General features: G+C 32.5%; 1 long non-coding RNA gene across 1 annotated transcript; it reads right to left on the bottom strand.

Moving 5' to 3' along the window:
* Window positions 1-3,148: 3,148 nt before the first annotated feature.
* LOC143922770 (uncharacterized) lies at window positions 3,149-15,636 on the bottom strand. Its single transcript, XR_013261647.1, has 3 exons — window positions 15,483-15,636; window positions 14,820-14,921; window positions 3,149-3,842 (listed from the first exon to the last, which is right to left on the bottom strand). It is a non-coding gene; the product is annotated as an uncharacterized LOC143922770 (long non-coding RNA).
* Between the last annotated feature and the right edge of the window lie 567 nt (window positions 15,637-16,203).

Genomic DNA, 16,203 nt, shown 5'->3' with positions numbered 1-16,203 from the left:
CGAAAGACGCACTAAATTAATAGTAAATTGCATGTCCCATTATAATTAAATGAGAACGACTATAAAGTTTCTAGAGGAGAACAAGACAACGTCGACTTCATAACTCTGAACAACTCCAGTATCCAGAGCAATCGGTATGTCGTGATATCACCTGCATCAGATGTTTATAAGTCATGAAAACAGATGATGTCGAAACAACTCGCAGTATTGTTTACACGAATGAGGACGACACGTATCCATTAAACTGAGAACGAGAGTACGTTTCAAGTTTAAAGATTGAAAATTGTCCGTTTTGTGGACGATTTATTCAATTTTGATTCATCTTGTAACGAAAAACTCGAAGAAATGTAAACAGCTAACGTTTCTCTGGCTTGTTTCAATAACGGATCACTTTGAAATATTTGGAATCTATGGAATTTCACAGATCACGATTTGATCAAGCTTGTACGCATATTTCAACAAGCGAGGAGACAGAGACACGAGTGCACGTAAACCCGTTACACTTTGCTCCATTTTTAAGGACATTGCATATCCAATCGTATCAAAAGAGAAAAAGAAAGTGACCTTTAAGGATTGGCTGATTGCCCTTGTAGTAAATATCACAACAATAGGGCTACAGAATCTACTTTTAGCAGAAGAGATTCATTGTTATGTCGATAATTGTCCGATTTGAACGTTCGACGATGACGTTTGTTTTCGTCAGATTATTTTTGTAGTTGCATACGTATAATTCAACTACAACGCTTCGATTACTTGATTGGACTTGTCTATCTATGTATCGATTTGGACTTTTCTATCATCAAAAAGTCGAAATTTAATTACATAAATGGTGTACAAATACTGTCTTAAGTGAGCTTGAAGCCCAGACAGCTTCTTCGTTATGGAGGCTATATAGAGCGAAGCTTCCATCGACTAGATTCAAATATGTATTGAATCTATTGGAAACGTAAATAATATTCATGTGATAACATTATGCATAGCTTCTTTGCATAGCCTCTTTGAAATGGAGGCACTCCTCGTCTTGGATATGTTTTTAGATAAACACACACTCCTAAGGGAATCTTCGCACAGAAAATTATCCACAACAAAACTGTGAAAAGCATTACAAGTGTGAAATCATTTACTCAAAAACCTATACTCGAGAAATATAAAAAATTGCATGCCAGGATAAAAGTACAAAAATGTGAAATTTGTCTAAAATCATCTACTCGATTTATTTTTGTAGTTGCATAAGTATAATTCAACTACAACGCTTCGTTTACTTGATTGGACTTGTCTTTCTATGTATCGATTTGGACTTATCTATCATCGAAAAGTCGAAATTTAATTACAAAAATGGTGTACAAATACTGTCCCAAGTAAGCTTGAATAAAAAATTGCATGTTAAGATAAAAGCATACAAATGTGATCGGCCAGAGGTGCCGATCTTAGTGCTTTCATGTTATGTATTTTATCAAATCACATACATACATGTACACCCCATATTATTAATTTTATTACTAACATCAAAACGAAAGACGCACTAAATAAATAGTAAATCGCACATCACATTATAATACAGTGAGAACGACTAGAATGTTTCGAGAGCAGAATATGACTACGTCAGCTTTAAGTCTAGACACCTCCAATATCGAGAGCAATTATGATATCGTGACATCACCTTAGTATGTACATTGGATGGTGATAACGATAAGTCATGATAACGCCGGATGCCGATATTACTCGCAGTATTGTTTTATACGATTAAGAAAAAATACTATATACATTAACCGATTGAGAATTGAGTGTAAACCGGACATTTGACTATACATATTTTGATTAATTTCATACAATGACAGACAGTGTCTTTCAGAATTTGAAAGTTTACTCACACTTAACCACCAATGTTTAAAAATTAACGCAATCTTTTCGTAGAACGAAGTGATTCTAAATCGAGATTGTATTCTGTATCCGAAGCTGCAGCTCCAAAGACAAAGAAGAGTTTGAGAGCAACAAGATCGAATTTGTGATTGAAACTTTTTTCTATATTATACATAATAAGTATGTAGATACATATGTTTATATTTACATAGATTAAAGTAAAATATATTATGCAATTCTTACATACATTCAGGATTTCTGTGACCTTACTCTTTATGTATACACTAAACTATTGTCATTAAACTTTACATAGCATGTTTTTCTGATGATGAACTCGTTATTGAGAATATATGTATGGGTATAGAATATATGGATGCACAAAGGCATTTTTTTCTATCCTTAATATTTTGTAGATTTACATACATACATACAGACAGCGAAAATATGTATTTACACATCTAAGACAACTTGGTGACTTTCATAATTTGAAACTGCATAAGTATATACACACATGTTTTAACACATGATACTTCTTGACTGTCATCGAATATTAGTTAAAACTACGTTTTTTTACAATGTTACAGCATACACACATACATATGTACATATATTCATTCATTGTAATAATGAGTAATGGAAAGAGATCATTCGTTGAAGTTTCTGCAACAGAAACTGTCCGTACATGTACGGTCAACACATGGTAATTGGATTATTAGTCACATTGCGGTGGTCACAAAGACAATTTTTGCCATTAAAATCGCGAATACACAATATTTGGCACTCAAGTTCTCGTTAGTATTATAGTTATCGTTAGTATGATGGACTTTTCGGCTGCCAGATGTTGCGTTTTAGAGATTTTAGTGTCTTTGTGACCAGTAATCACCGAACCGGTAAACACATATGTAGTGTTATGAGACATTTTAGCTAAATTTCTGGTTGACAAAATTGAATCGACTCGCACACATGTAGAAATCATCCGATAACAATGAGGCATTCGAAAAATCACGATTAAAGAAATGACGAGAAATCTTGACTACCTTTTAAATGCGCTCGTTTTGTATTATGCAACATTTGATCTGCTTTTTGAAGATGCGAAGAGTCTTAATTCTTCTAAACACGACAAGCTGCTTTCCATATTTACAAAAATATTTACTGTTATTGATTGACTCGGATACTGTATATAAAAAAAAACAAGTATACATGTAATACATATATTTATAGTCAGTCTTAGTTTTTTTAAGGGGGTATTCTAATTTAGAAATTTGAAAAAATCATTTTTTTTTTCTTTCATATTTTCAGAGCTTAAACCTTTAAGAATATGTTTAAGCGGATTTTTAAAATCCAAATTATTTTCGGAGATATCGCTGCTTCAGTGACGTGGCATCTAACCGGCGCGTAACCTTACCCGAAACTTTAAACGCGTTTTTCTCGAAAGTACTTTTTTCGAGACGGTTGACATGGTATCTCAAGTTTTACTTGAAATTTGGTGTGAGGCTTCTCTATACATTACTCTATCGCACGAACTAGAACCATAACAAAATTAAAATTTTTACTATTTTTAAAAAATTCAGAAAAGTCAAAAAAACTGGTAAAAAATGGTCTTTTCATTTCAAACAGCCATTATTTTGCGAAAAAAATTATTTCGATTGCAGCATTTGTTTGGATTAAGAATTCATTTTTTTTTTATATCAGATAACTATGAACGTTGGAATCGTGTAAACCAGGGCGCGCCATTTTTTTGACGCGCCCTTTTGACGCGCCACTTCATCAGCCTGTAACTTTTTGAATTTTGAATTTTTTTTTATGTACTCTTCAAACATTTATAAATAAAATACCTACAATTCATGCCTCTAGACTCTTAGAATAACCCCTTAAAGTTCATTTTAATTTTATGCTGAATGTAGAACTTACTTTATTCAACTGAGTGCAAGGTCGAGGCTCATTTGCAGGACTCGGTTGCAGCGCTCATCCACTCCAAAGTTCTAAAAAATGCAAGAAAAAAAAACAGTGAGAGTTGCTTTCGGAAAATATTACAAGAGCCGGAAAATATTACTTGTATTGATAGTTAAACAAAGTCATATGAACCAGAGTTAGCTCAAAATCAGACGCAAACAAATTCGGCGATTAATAAATTTAAAAAGATCGCCCAATAGTCAACTATTGCAGTGAAATTGGATTGTTTATCATAAGCCCACCGTGCGCGCTCCTTCGTATTTAAGGCTATGGCTAGAAATTAATTTTGGTTTCTTCACAGCGAATAAGAATTCAAAGTTGCCACTTTTTCCTGAAACTCCTATTCAAATCGCGACACGCTCGCAACTAATATTTGTAATTTGTGATTATCTGTACTTTAATTATAAAAAATCCGAGAATTTTATGAAATATATAGGCAAGCCAAACTGTCATACATATTATACATATATACATATAATATATTGACGAATTGAGACTAGAGCTTCTAATTTCTCGACTAATTGCTCAAGTGGGCGAAGGGGGGGCGCGAGGGGGGACGCGACAATTGGTGCAAGTCCAAAATGTTCAACGACAAAATGTACCCGAAAATTAGTGCACTGACAAAATGTACCCGCGACAAAATGTACCCGCGACAAAATGTACCCGCGACAAAATGTAAACGGAAAAAATGTTCAAGCGACAAAATGTTCAAAAATCCTAAATTATCCTATTTTAATGGCAAAAGTAACTTTTTATTGTATTATATTTATCGATGTATATGGTACTTTTTATCGTATAGATCGCGGATGTTATTAAATTATTATAAATTAAAGGTGTTCTCAACCGTACCAACATATTCTTATTTAAATTGAACAATTACATTTTAAGCGAATGTCATTGTGACTCATTGAATATCATTTTAAGATGTCATTGAATTAGTATAAATGTCAGGGGTTCTCAACCGTATCCAATATTTTCTTATTTAAATTGAAAAAAAAAACTTTCTAAGCGTATGAACTCCAGATTACATTGCATTAGTTTATATGGCAGGGCTTCTCAACCGTCTCCAAAATTTTCTTTATTTCAATTGAATAATTTACTTTTTATCGTACACATCGCGGGCGTTATTAAATTCGTATAAATGACAGGGGTTCTCAACCGTATCCAATATTTACGTATTTAAATTGAAAAAAAAAAACTTTCTAAGCGTATGAACTGCAGATTACATTGAATTAGTTTATATGGCAGGGCTTCTCAACCGTCTCCAAAATTTACTTTATTTCAAATAAATAATTTACTTTTTATCGTACACATCGCGGGCGTTATTAAATTAGTATGAATGACATTGGCTCTCAACCGTATCCAATTTTTTCTTATTTAAATTGAAAAAAAAAAGTTTTTATGCGTATTGCAGATGTCAATGAATTAGTTTAAATGTCAGGGGTTCTAAACCGTATCCAATGTTTACTTATTTAAATTGAAAAAATTACTTTTTAAGCGTATGTCATTGAATTAGTTTAACACCCTCACAGAGGTGCGAAGACCTCTGTGAGGGACAGTACATATAAGATAATTATAAATTTTAGAGTTATTTAGAGTTAAGTAATTAAGATGTATTTTTAAAATTAGCTTTATAGCTAAGATAATATATAAATAAATAAACGTTGAACGCCACGTTTTATTTTGATAAAACAGTTCCCAGCCAGCGGTCACGTGTACTTCGAGTTTTAACATTGAATGTGACCTTTACGGCGTCTCTAAATCAAATTCACATAATTTTTTTCCAAAATTTTGTTTAAAAATGCAATTATTTTATTTCTTCTGCAAATAAGTCTTCTAGTGTACATTCGCAAGCTATATGTATAATGAAAGTTTTTTTTAAACTTAATATTTCATTATACAATTATAAGGCAAGAATATCAAATATTAATTTAGATAAATTTAATGTATTATTTTACAGTCAAGTCTCGAATTACGACTATTCGGATTAACGATGGAGAGATTTTACTTAGTGTTTAGCAAAAAACAAATGTATGAATCGGACATTGTATTGTAGAATAAAGGAGGTATGTAAAAAAGGCAGACATTAGAAATTTACAGCTAAAATTATTTTTACATACCTCCTTTATGTTTCACATTAATATTGCATCATTTACAACTAACTATTATGCGTAAGGGTTGCATACAAAATTTAATTTTGACATGTAAAAGACAATTAAAATGTAAATGTAAAAAAAATCAAGCGCGTTGAATAGAGATGGCAAAACAATAATATATTTTGAAATTAGTTCTATGATTGACAGATGAATTGTCTACACAAATGGACGAAAATATGTAAAAAGACAAATGGGTTATAAAATTTTACTACCCTCATGTTAGAGGCTATTGAATGCATTTTTTTCTTTGCGTAAAACCCTAGGACAATAGGCAAATGGTGGGTTCGAAATCTCTTCAATGTCCTCTTCAACGTCGGTTTGTAGCAATGGAATAATAATTTTTAGCTATTCACAGTTGATAAGCTCGATCACATTTATTATAGAAAAATATACATATATGTATGTAATTAATTTATAATTACTCTGGTATTATAAAGTTCTAATAAGGTTATCAAGTTAACAATACTTGTTCACCATCCCACCGCAAAATGCCTATGTTGAACGTGTGTTCTCATTAATTACATAAACCTCAGTGGATAGATGAGCGCATTCGCATTCTATTCGCATTTCGCAATTCGCATTCTATTGACACAGTGAAAAGCGTGTTATAAAAAAGTGTATGTATTATAAAATGTCGTGCATTGAACTATATATAAGAGTCAAGTTTTATTGTTATTGTTAAGAAATATTTTGTTGTTATTGTTTTATTGTTATGGCTAGAAAGTTTAATAATATAACTTTTAAATCAAATCGCCACCCTGGCACTTTGATTGATATAAACATTGTTTTTCGAGTACAATTAAAAAATATTTTGACTAAAATTTCACATAAAATTTTGTATTCCAAATATTGTGAGCAGAATCTCGTTCTAACACTCGAATAGTAATCTGAGCACATTCAAAACTTAAAAGACGTTTAGTGAAATTTATTGGCTTTTTTATCTAAAACCACCCAAAACTTCGAAAGAAAACATTCTTTAAACTATTGACCATACACACTTGAGGATACATAAAATGAGGGAACTCAGCTTAAATGAATACTGATCTCTAAATTCACATGTTAAAATTTGATAGTTTTTTGACATACATGGATTTAGAATTGCTAAAAGGAAATGTTACTGTTGACACACAAACACGGGTTTTGCAAAATCAAAGATGTTGAAGAGGATTAGGCAAAATCAAAGATGTTGAAGAGATTAGTTCAAGTGAGAATATTTATTATTATTTGATTTTTTTTATAAATATTTGAACTACCAATATTAGGATACAACTTATTACTTTATCTATGTACTTAGTAATAATAGATGAAGTTTTGTGATCATACGAAAATTCGAACTCGAGATTTTGACTGATTCGAACTCAGAATCGATCGCTGATCAGGTATTCATGATCTAGAAAAAATGTGTGTGTGTGTGTGTGTATTTTGGGGATATTTTTAGCACCGTTAGTCCTATCGAAATGAAACTTAGTATCGGTTAATGAAATTCTTATCGACACGTCGTAATTTTTTTTCAAATTTTTAAGTTGACCGGAAATGGTACCTCCCCTTATAGGTGTCCTCTTTTTTTAAGTTTTTGAATTCAATTATCTCCCAAACCACTAACTGAATCAGACTGATTTTTTTTTAAATATGATAGAAATAATAATTTTTATAACCTTATATTTTTTAAATATTTCTATCTGAACCGGAAGTAGTACTTTTACTCTAGAGAATCGAGGTTTTTTATGTTTTTCTCAGAAACCTTTTGGTTTATTGAACTGAAATTTCATATCTAAAAGTTTAAGCTTAATACCAAGTTATATATAAAATTTAATAAGTATCTGTCAACCGGAAGTGGCAGTTTACTCTTGTACGATTTTTCTTCCACTATTTTTTTCGACCCCTTTAACATGTGTTTTCGTCACAAAAAATTCAAGTATAATTCTTGTAGCAATTTGATGAAAAGAAAAAAAAATTATTAAATTTTATAAACCGGAAGTGGGTTTTTTCCTCTTAGAAAGGTTGAAAATGTTGCTACTACTCTGTCCACACCCCTGAACGTATTAAGCTGAAAATTTATATTTCTATCCTTTATGTACTAACTTAGAGCTGGTAGGGTTTTGGTCAGAATTTGTAAACCGGAAGTAGTATTTTTTTTTAAAACAATATTTCATTATTTTATTTTGACCCTTAAAATTATTTTTATTTTCTTGATATTTAATGAGTATAATACTGATAGTGATTTTTAGTAATAAAAAAAATTTGAACAAAATCTGACAACCGGAAGTAGAACTTTTTTTGTTTTGTGCAAGTTTCCATACATTTGCGCTCAATTTGTATCGCTATCATAGTCATCAGTTCAATATCGAATTTTGTTTTGTTACCTTCTTATATTCCTCAAATACATAGATAAAGTCATGGGTTGGTCACACCCGAATTTTTTTTAGTAAAAAAAAAACCGAGGGGGGGGGTCGTAAAAATTAAACACCGACCTGGTTCTTTTTAATTTAGCACTAACAGCACCCTGAGCTTCAATGAATATAGAAAAAACCTTATCTTGCAATATGCAAACCGTACTTGACCAGTTTACGAAAAATTATTTTATAGGCTTTAAAATTATGGCAAATAAGCTAGAACCACAATATTTATCAAGAAGACTATCTTTCAAGCAATGTATTATAATTTTCAACCATAATTAATTTTGTTTTTAAGGTCATTCCGTAGTCCGGTTTTGTGTTACATCGGCATTTTAGGATGGACTGTACATATGTTAATAGATAATTAATATATCAATTATTTATATGAATATTAAAACATGGAAATGTCTACTGTCTTCTTTTTATTATATACTGATAATGATGAATTTTTAAATAATTACATTTATTATTTATTACGTATTCACTCCTTTGTAAATCAAATTCAACTTTTTGCTAATCAAATTCACACGTTGAGAAAAAAAATGCATGGTTAAAATAAAATGATTGTAAATCGAATTTTATTTTTCAGCTCAAAAGAACCTATTGTCTTCGAAGTATTGAAGCGCATATGCTTCGACCAAATCTTTTTCTAGGAATCTTAACATTTTTTATGTAGTTAGGGTTGGTTAAATGATTTTCCCAATGTAATTAACCTCAAAATACATGAGGAAATCATCGACCTTCTGTTGGATTTCTCGTTCTTGTGCCAATAGCCATGGGTTGAGAATTTGGAGGAGTTCCTCCCAGCTTTCGACTACATTTTCTGGAGGAACAAATGCTAATGCCAATACCATTTTAAATTTAATTGCATTTTCCTGATTATCGTAAAATTCAGATAATCCCAATTCCTGGATTTTTCTGTAGGTACTTTGGGACAGATGGAAAAAGCAACCCGTTACTTGCGCATTTGGCCATATGTCAGACGTGAACCTCGTGTAGCTTCCATAGACATATGGAATGTTCGAGACCGAATATTACATAATTATGGAAAAACGGACAACGAAGTGGAAGGCTTCCATATGAAAGTTGGCTATACAATTGGAGCCCAATTTCCAAACCTGTGGAAGTTCTTGAAAGCCCTTCAAGGTCTCCAAGCCAAAACCGAGAAGTTAGTACAAGAACTAAACTCCGGAGTTATTCTCGAAACTGTGTTTACCGAAACACTCTGTTCTGGCAATTTTTCGCATGGACACCTTCTTCGCTTTCAAATATCAAAGTTTTTTTTCGGCGTAAATATCCCTGCAGCGACCAATTTCTGAAGAATCGATATTGTTAATTTAAAAATTCAAAATTAAATATTAAATCCATCAATTTTATAAAAAAAAAACTATTAAACCCATAATTACCCTTAGAACAATCATACAGCAAAAGGTCTCAGCTGAGCATGATCTTTTCAATGTTTGAAAGCATTTGACGCACAATGAACAAAGGCGTACCCTTAGCAGGTATATTACGGGTTTTTTGTACCAAAGTCTGTTTTATTTTGCATACATACAAGATAACTGTATTTTGTACATAGTTACGTTTAGAGAATTACGTTTTTTTACCAATATACAGAAGAAATAACTAAGATAAATTTACAAATAACGAAGTGATGATTAGAACAAACACGTATGTCGCAAAATTCACAAGCGTTCCGTTTTATGCTGCTGGTGGTGTATGTATATATATATATATATATATATATATATATATATATATATATATATATATATATATATACATATATATACATATAATTCAATGACAATGACAATCTGCAATACGATTAAAAAGTTTTTTTTTTTCAATTTAAATACGTAAATATTGGATACGGTTGAGAACCCCTGCCATTTATACTAATTTAATAACGCCCGCGATGTGTACGATAAAAACTAAATTATTCATTTAAAATAAAGTAAATTTTGGAGACGGTTGAGAAGCCCTGCCATATAAACTAATGCAATATAATCTGCAGTTCATACGCTTAGAAAGTTTTTATTTTTCAATTTAAATACGTAAATATTGGATACGGTTGAGAACCCCTGTCATTTATACGAATTTAATAACGCCCGCGATGTGTACGATAAAAAGTAAATTAAAATAAAATTTCATAAAAAAAATGTTCAAAATGTCCCGTTTAAATGGCTTCAGATTTCTGCGGCACACCACTGGTGTAAACGTACATACATATGTATGTATATACCAGTGGCGGACGGTGGGTGTTAATACCGGGTGTGCTGTGTATGCCGTAGGGCGTAGGGTATAAAATTAGCAATTAAAAAAAAATACTCGTTTTGCATTACAAAAATGTTTAATTTATTAGTTATTTATACATAAGTTCAATGCGACGTTTCTGAGACATAAACTTTTCAATCACGTCTGCATAGAATGTGTCTTTCTGTTTTAATTCCACCAATAACTTTTTTTCTATTGAAATTAAGCTAAGGCCACATAATCTATCTTGACCTTGCGTACCTCTATAGCAAGTTTTTATTCTTTTCAGCGCCGAAAAAGAACGTTCTGCTGAAGCTGTACTGCTTGGTATCGTTAATATTAATTCTCCCAGCTTAAACACCTCTTTAAAACCAGATTCGAGGTTATTTTTTGTCATGAATTGTATTAATTCATGAACAGGTTTCTCTGGAAATTCAGAGCTGGAATATAGCACAATGAGTTCGTTTTTCAATCGAATATAATCAAACAGTGATCCATAAAAATCTTTTAATTTATTAATTAAAACATTTGGAAAATTTTCTTTATATTCGTCATATTTATCATTACAAAGAAGGTGGAAATATTCTAATTTGGAAAGTGAAGAATATCTACGTTCGACTTGTGCGATTATGCTATCAACTATTTTGAAATATAATTGACGAAATGAAGTTTTATCTTCTACTTCTGAATAATTTTTTAATCTTTGTGGCCTACGATCATGATCATCATTTTTTTCATTTAAATAATTATTCCATAACATTTCAAAATTATTATCCCTTTCGTATTTCAGTTGCTGCAAAACATCATTAATTTTTTTACAACAATATAAAACGTCCGAAGATTTAGATTGAAGAATGTTATACAAAACATCAGTTATTCCAAACAGTTTTGAAAAAATTTGAAGAAGTTTAATTGTTTGAAAATCCTCTAAAAAGCCTAAAAACCCTCGTGCTTTTATAACAACAGTATCTGTGTCCCATAATTCACAATTTTCTATAACATGTCGAAAAAAATCTGTAAATTGACTTCTGTATTGTTGTACTGTGCTACTTAAACGAGATGTAAAATTCCACCTTGTGGGTGCTACAGAGGGAAGTCTTTTTGTCACAAATTCCTGTAAAGCGAATACTCTTTTGGAAGATTTTGAAAAGTATGTAGACAATCCATTTAAAGTTTGAAAAAATGATTTACTTTCTTTAATATCAGAAAGACCTTGCTGCAATACTAAATTCAATACATGAGCATAACAGTGTGTAAAAAGAGCAAAAGGATAAGCATTGAGGACTTTGGATTGCAAACCATTTACGTGTCCACTCATTACACTTGCTCCATCATAAGTCTGTCCAACCAATTTGTCTTGAATTTTAAATTCTTCAACTATGTTCACCACGTGACGGAATAGACCATTAGATGTTTTATCAGCACTAACGTCTGTAAAACTAATAAACCGTTCATGTACATTGCCTTTACATACAAAACGTAAAACTGTTGAGAGCTGTGATTTTGTCATTATATCTGAAGTTTCATCGAGAATAATAGCAACAAAACTTGCTGACTCTACTTCATTTTTTATATGAACTTTAATAACATGAGCGATTGCTTCGATTATGTCATTTTGTATACTTGGAGAAGTACCACGAAAGGTAGTAGCAGTATTTAAATGAGTATCTAAAACAGAATCATATTCTCGAAGAGCATTTAGATATTCAATGTAATTGCCTTTGTTTACGGAATTACATGACTCGTCGTGACCTCGCAGGGACAGTTCTTGTTTTCCTAGATAGATTATTGCGTTAATAATTCGTTTTAAAACATCTCTATTTTTAATTACTTGTTCATTATTTTTTTATTTTTTTATTTTATTTTATTTTATTTTACGGTCAAGAAAAAATTGACCATTTTACATGTTGGAAATAGAGAAAGAAAAAGAAAAAAAAATTAAAATGAAATATAAAAGAAAAATACACATACATTCATATACTACAAAATAAATTACATTATATTAAAAAAATATTTAAATAAAATAGATTTCATGTTATATTTACTAACAATGAATAAATCGACCATGGATAATTCGTTTCCAACTCTGTGCAGTCTCAACATAGCTGAGTTCAATGAGTAATTAGTGGTAAACCTGGGCATATCAAAAAGATGGTTACATCTAATTGATCTACCCGGCACATGGAAGCACACTAAACTCACCAAGTCAGAGCATTTAATAGTGCCATTAAGAAGACCACACAGAACTGAAATATCGTTAATTTTCCTTCTGTCATATAATTTTAGCAAATTAAGTTTCCTATAAATAATAACGTTACTGACATAGTGATTATGACTTTTAAAAAATTTAAATTTGATGAATCTTGTGAACTTTATTTGCACTGACTCTATTATGTTAATTTGTTTCATTAAATAAGGAGACCAAATGGTAGAATTGTACTCTAATTGGTTTCTAACCAGAGTGGTGTATAAAATTTTAATCGTATTTACATTTTTGAAGTGAGTACTATTTCTTATTAAGAAACCAAGTGTTTTGATGGCATTTTTTGTGATAAAATTTATATGAGAATTAAAAGTTAATTTGTCGTCAAAAATAACTCCTAGATCTATAATTAGCGATGATGATGGTAATGATTCATTATTTATATGATAATTATAAATAATTTTGTTATTTGACCTACTGAACCTGACAACAGAACACTTCTTAATGTTTAAATATAATTTATTAAAAGAACACCAATCGTTTAATGAGTTTAAATTAGTTTGTAAAGTAGCACAATCGTTAGTGTCTTTTATACATTTAAATATTTTTAAATCGTCTGCAAATAAGAGCACTTTAACATCATTAAATATATTTATAATATCATTTATAAAAATATTGAATAGGACTGGTCCCATGTGAGATCCTTGGGGAACGCCATTATGTCGACTTATTTCGGCTTTACGTTGACTGTCAATTAATACGTCGATTCGTTGTTTGCCAAACATTTGTATGGAAAGAAATGATTGAACGTGTGCCTGCGATCCTTCGTGTTTCTTCAGTGCTGCTGTCAAATGGTTGAGATCAGCAAATCCTTCTTTGTTCCACACATTAATATCTTTGGAGAACAATAAACATGGCCAGCAGAAAAGTTTGGATCGAATTTCACAGCCTGTAATCCATTCGAATTTTTTATAATTTGAAACGCAAAAATGTCTAGTGTAAACTTTTGTTTTTTCTTTATGCAAACTGGATAAATTTGGAAGAGACGGACACGGTTTCCCATCTTTAATTATTTTTAATTTTATCTCAAAACTTCTATTTGAAAACGGAATAGTTAAAATGTCTTGAACACTGTTAGCCATTATTAGTTATTAGAGGTATGACTGAGATACGAATGACCATAAAAATACGAATGTGCGAAAAAGTACGAGACCACGTGTCGCATCGCATTCGGTCAATTGCCGAGTGGTGCGGTGCGGTGCGGTGCGGTGCGGTGCGGTGCGCGGTGCTCTGAAGTCGTAGCACACCGTACGTCTTAATATCGCGAACAAACCTATACAAGCGAATATCCGCCTGCACACTCCAACCAAACCCACCAATTTGCTGCACGGCATAGGTATTCTCTCGTCGCGGCGCACAAACTACATCTAACATCACACAACACGCTGCAGACTGCACACCACACCATACACCACACCATACATTTAGCGCACGCGGTAAATACACCATACACATCAATGCCTGTTTATACAACAACACATTATTTTGTATTAAAATACTACTTTATGTGGTCTTTGGTTTTCACGGGTGTGCGCCGCACACCTAGCACACACCCAATATACGGCACTGGTATATACATATGCTTATTCGTACCCTCAAAATAAGGCAGCCAATAACACAAAGGAAAAAAAGTACAGCTACAACTACATACAATTGCGGTTGCTTGCAATGAACAAAATTGCAAAAGAAACCCAAAATATTCCCAATTTAAAACAATACAACTAAAAACATAGATAAAGTAAAAAATAGGAATTTACCACATAACGCACCCAAAAGCCGAAACAAAATGCCACCGAATATTGTAGAACGCCCGCTATTGTGAATGCGTAATATGATACAATCAAAAAGAAACGCAGAAATGACGTTAACAAAACGCACAACCAAAATGGCGACAGGAAAAAATATTTTTGATTTCGCAGTTGCAGTCGTAAATACCTGTATGTGTGCGGCCCCATCACTGTTGAGCTCCATTATCTTCCACAAAGATGTTCTCTCGCTGAAGGCTCGTCTGGATCTGACCTGCGCCATGGGGTGGTCCTGAAAATTTACCCAGACACTGTATCGATTGAAGCAACCCCGGCTTTCCCCCCCCCCTCCCCTCTCACCGCCCCTTGTTGCCATGAGCTCAGATGCGCATGTCAACATAGACTTTTCTCCCCTACAGGCAAGTAATCGATTTAATGGCCGGTGTCACCTGAAGGTCACGGTTAGTATAGGTCTGTTACTGAGAGTTGTCGCGAACAAATGCGCTTGCGTAGTGTATGTGAATAGGTGTATAGCATGCTGTCACACTGAATCCAAAAATAAAAGTCGAGGAATACCTGTAAAAAATGCAAACAAAGAAAGTGCAAACTGCGCAATAAAAAATGGCCGAATCAAATTGAAACCGATGTACAGACATACAATATTATACAGCGCCCGTTATTGTGAATTCGTCATATGATAAGCGGACTCTACACTCGCGCCGCAAAGCAATTAGTGTGGTGACATCTTTTTCGCGCAGAGTTCCCGACAAAAATACACACTCTCACATTTTGGCGTGAGCGTAGACACCGCTTTACAATCTTAAAAGTAATCGCAAAAACTAAGGATAAATACCTAAGTGTGTTGACCATCACTGGTGAGTTCCATTGTCTTCCAGGAAGCTGGCTGCAGGAGATCCTCAGGTGTCAGAAAGCGGTCGGTAGTAAGATGTCACCTCGGCGAAGTATCGCCTACAACTGAGCGAGCCTGAGCGCTCACTTAGTGCACTGCGCGCAACAGACCGCAACAGACCCATCGTTTCCCAACCTTTTTTGACTCGCGTACCACTTGGTAGTACATAATGCTAAATTATACCACCATATAAAAATGATTGTGTAGTATTTGCATGGTAAGGATTGTGAAGACAGGATATGTAGCATATGATGATCTGTTTTGGTTTGACTTGCATGAAATCTAGACATAATGCAAAATTGCAATGCAGGTAAAAAAAATTTCCAGGTAGCATTGAAAAAAAATGCATTGAATATGGGTCGTGTAATCCGTGTCAATGTTTATAAAGACTGGCTTACACCGGAATTGCTGAATTTATAATTATAGTAGAATTTCTCGTTGGAAATCCCTAGCTGCTGAGTATTTTAGATTGTGGCATGGTATTTAGATTGTGGCATGGTATTTAGATTGTGAGCATGACATTTTAAGAACGATGAAGATCGAACTAGTTTTTGAGAAATACATAAAATTAATAGACTTAGAATTTGTTTATTTTATATTGTTGCAAGATATATGTACATATTAGAGAGTCTAAACACACCTTTACAAAACTCGAAATCCTCAT

The sequence above is a fragment of the Arctopsyche grandis genome, chromosome 2 (genome assembly GCF_051622035.1).
Source record: "Arctopsyche grandis isolate Sample6627 chromosome 2, ASM5162203v2, whole genome shotgun sequence".
In the NCBI taxonomy this organism is placed as follows: domain Eukaryota; kingdom Metazoa; phylum Arthropoda; class Insecta; order Trichoptera; family Hydropsychidae; genus Arctopsyche; species Arctopsyche grandis.
The sequence above is the reverse complement of the archived record's forward strand: the minus strand, read 5'-3'. Positions and strand labels throughout refer to the sequence as shown.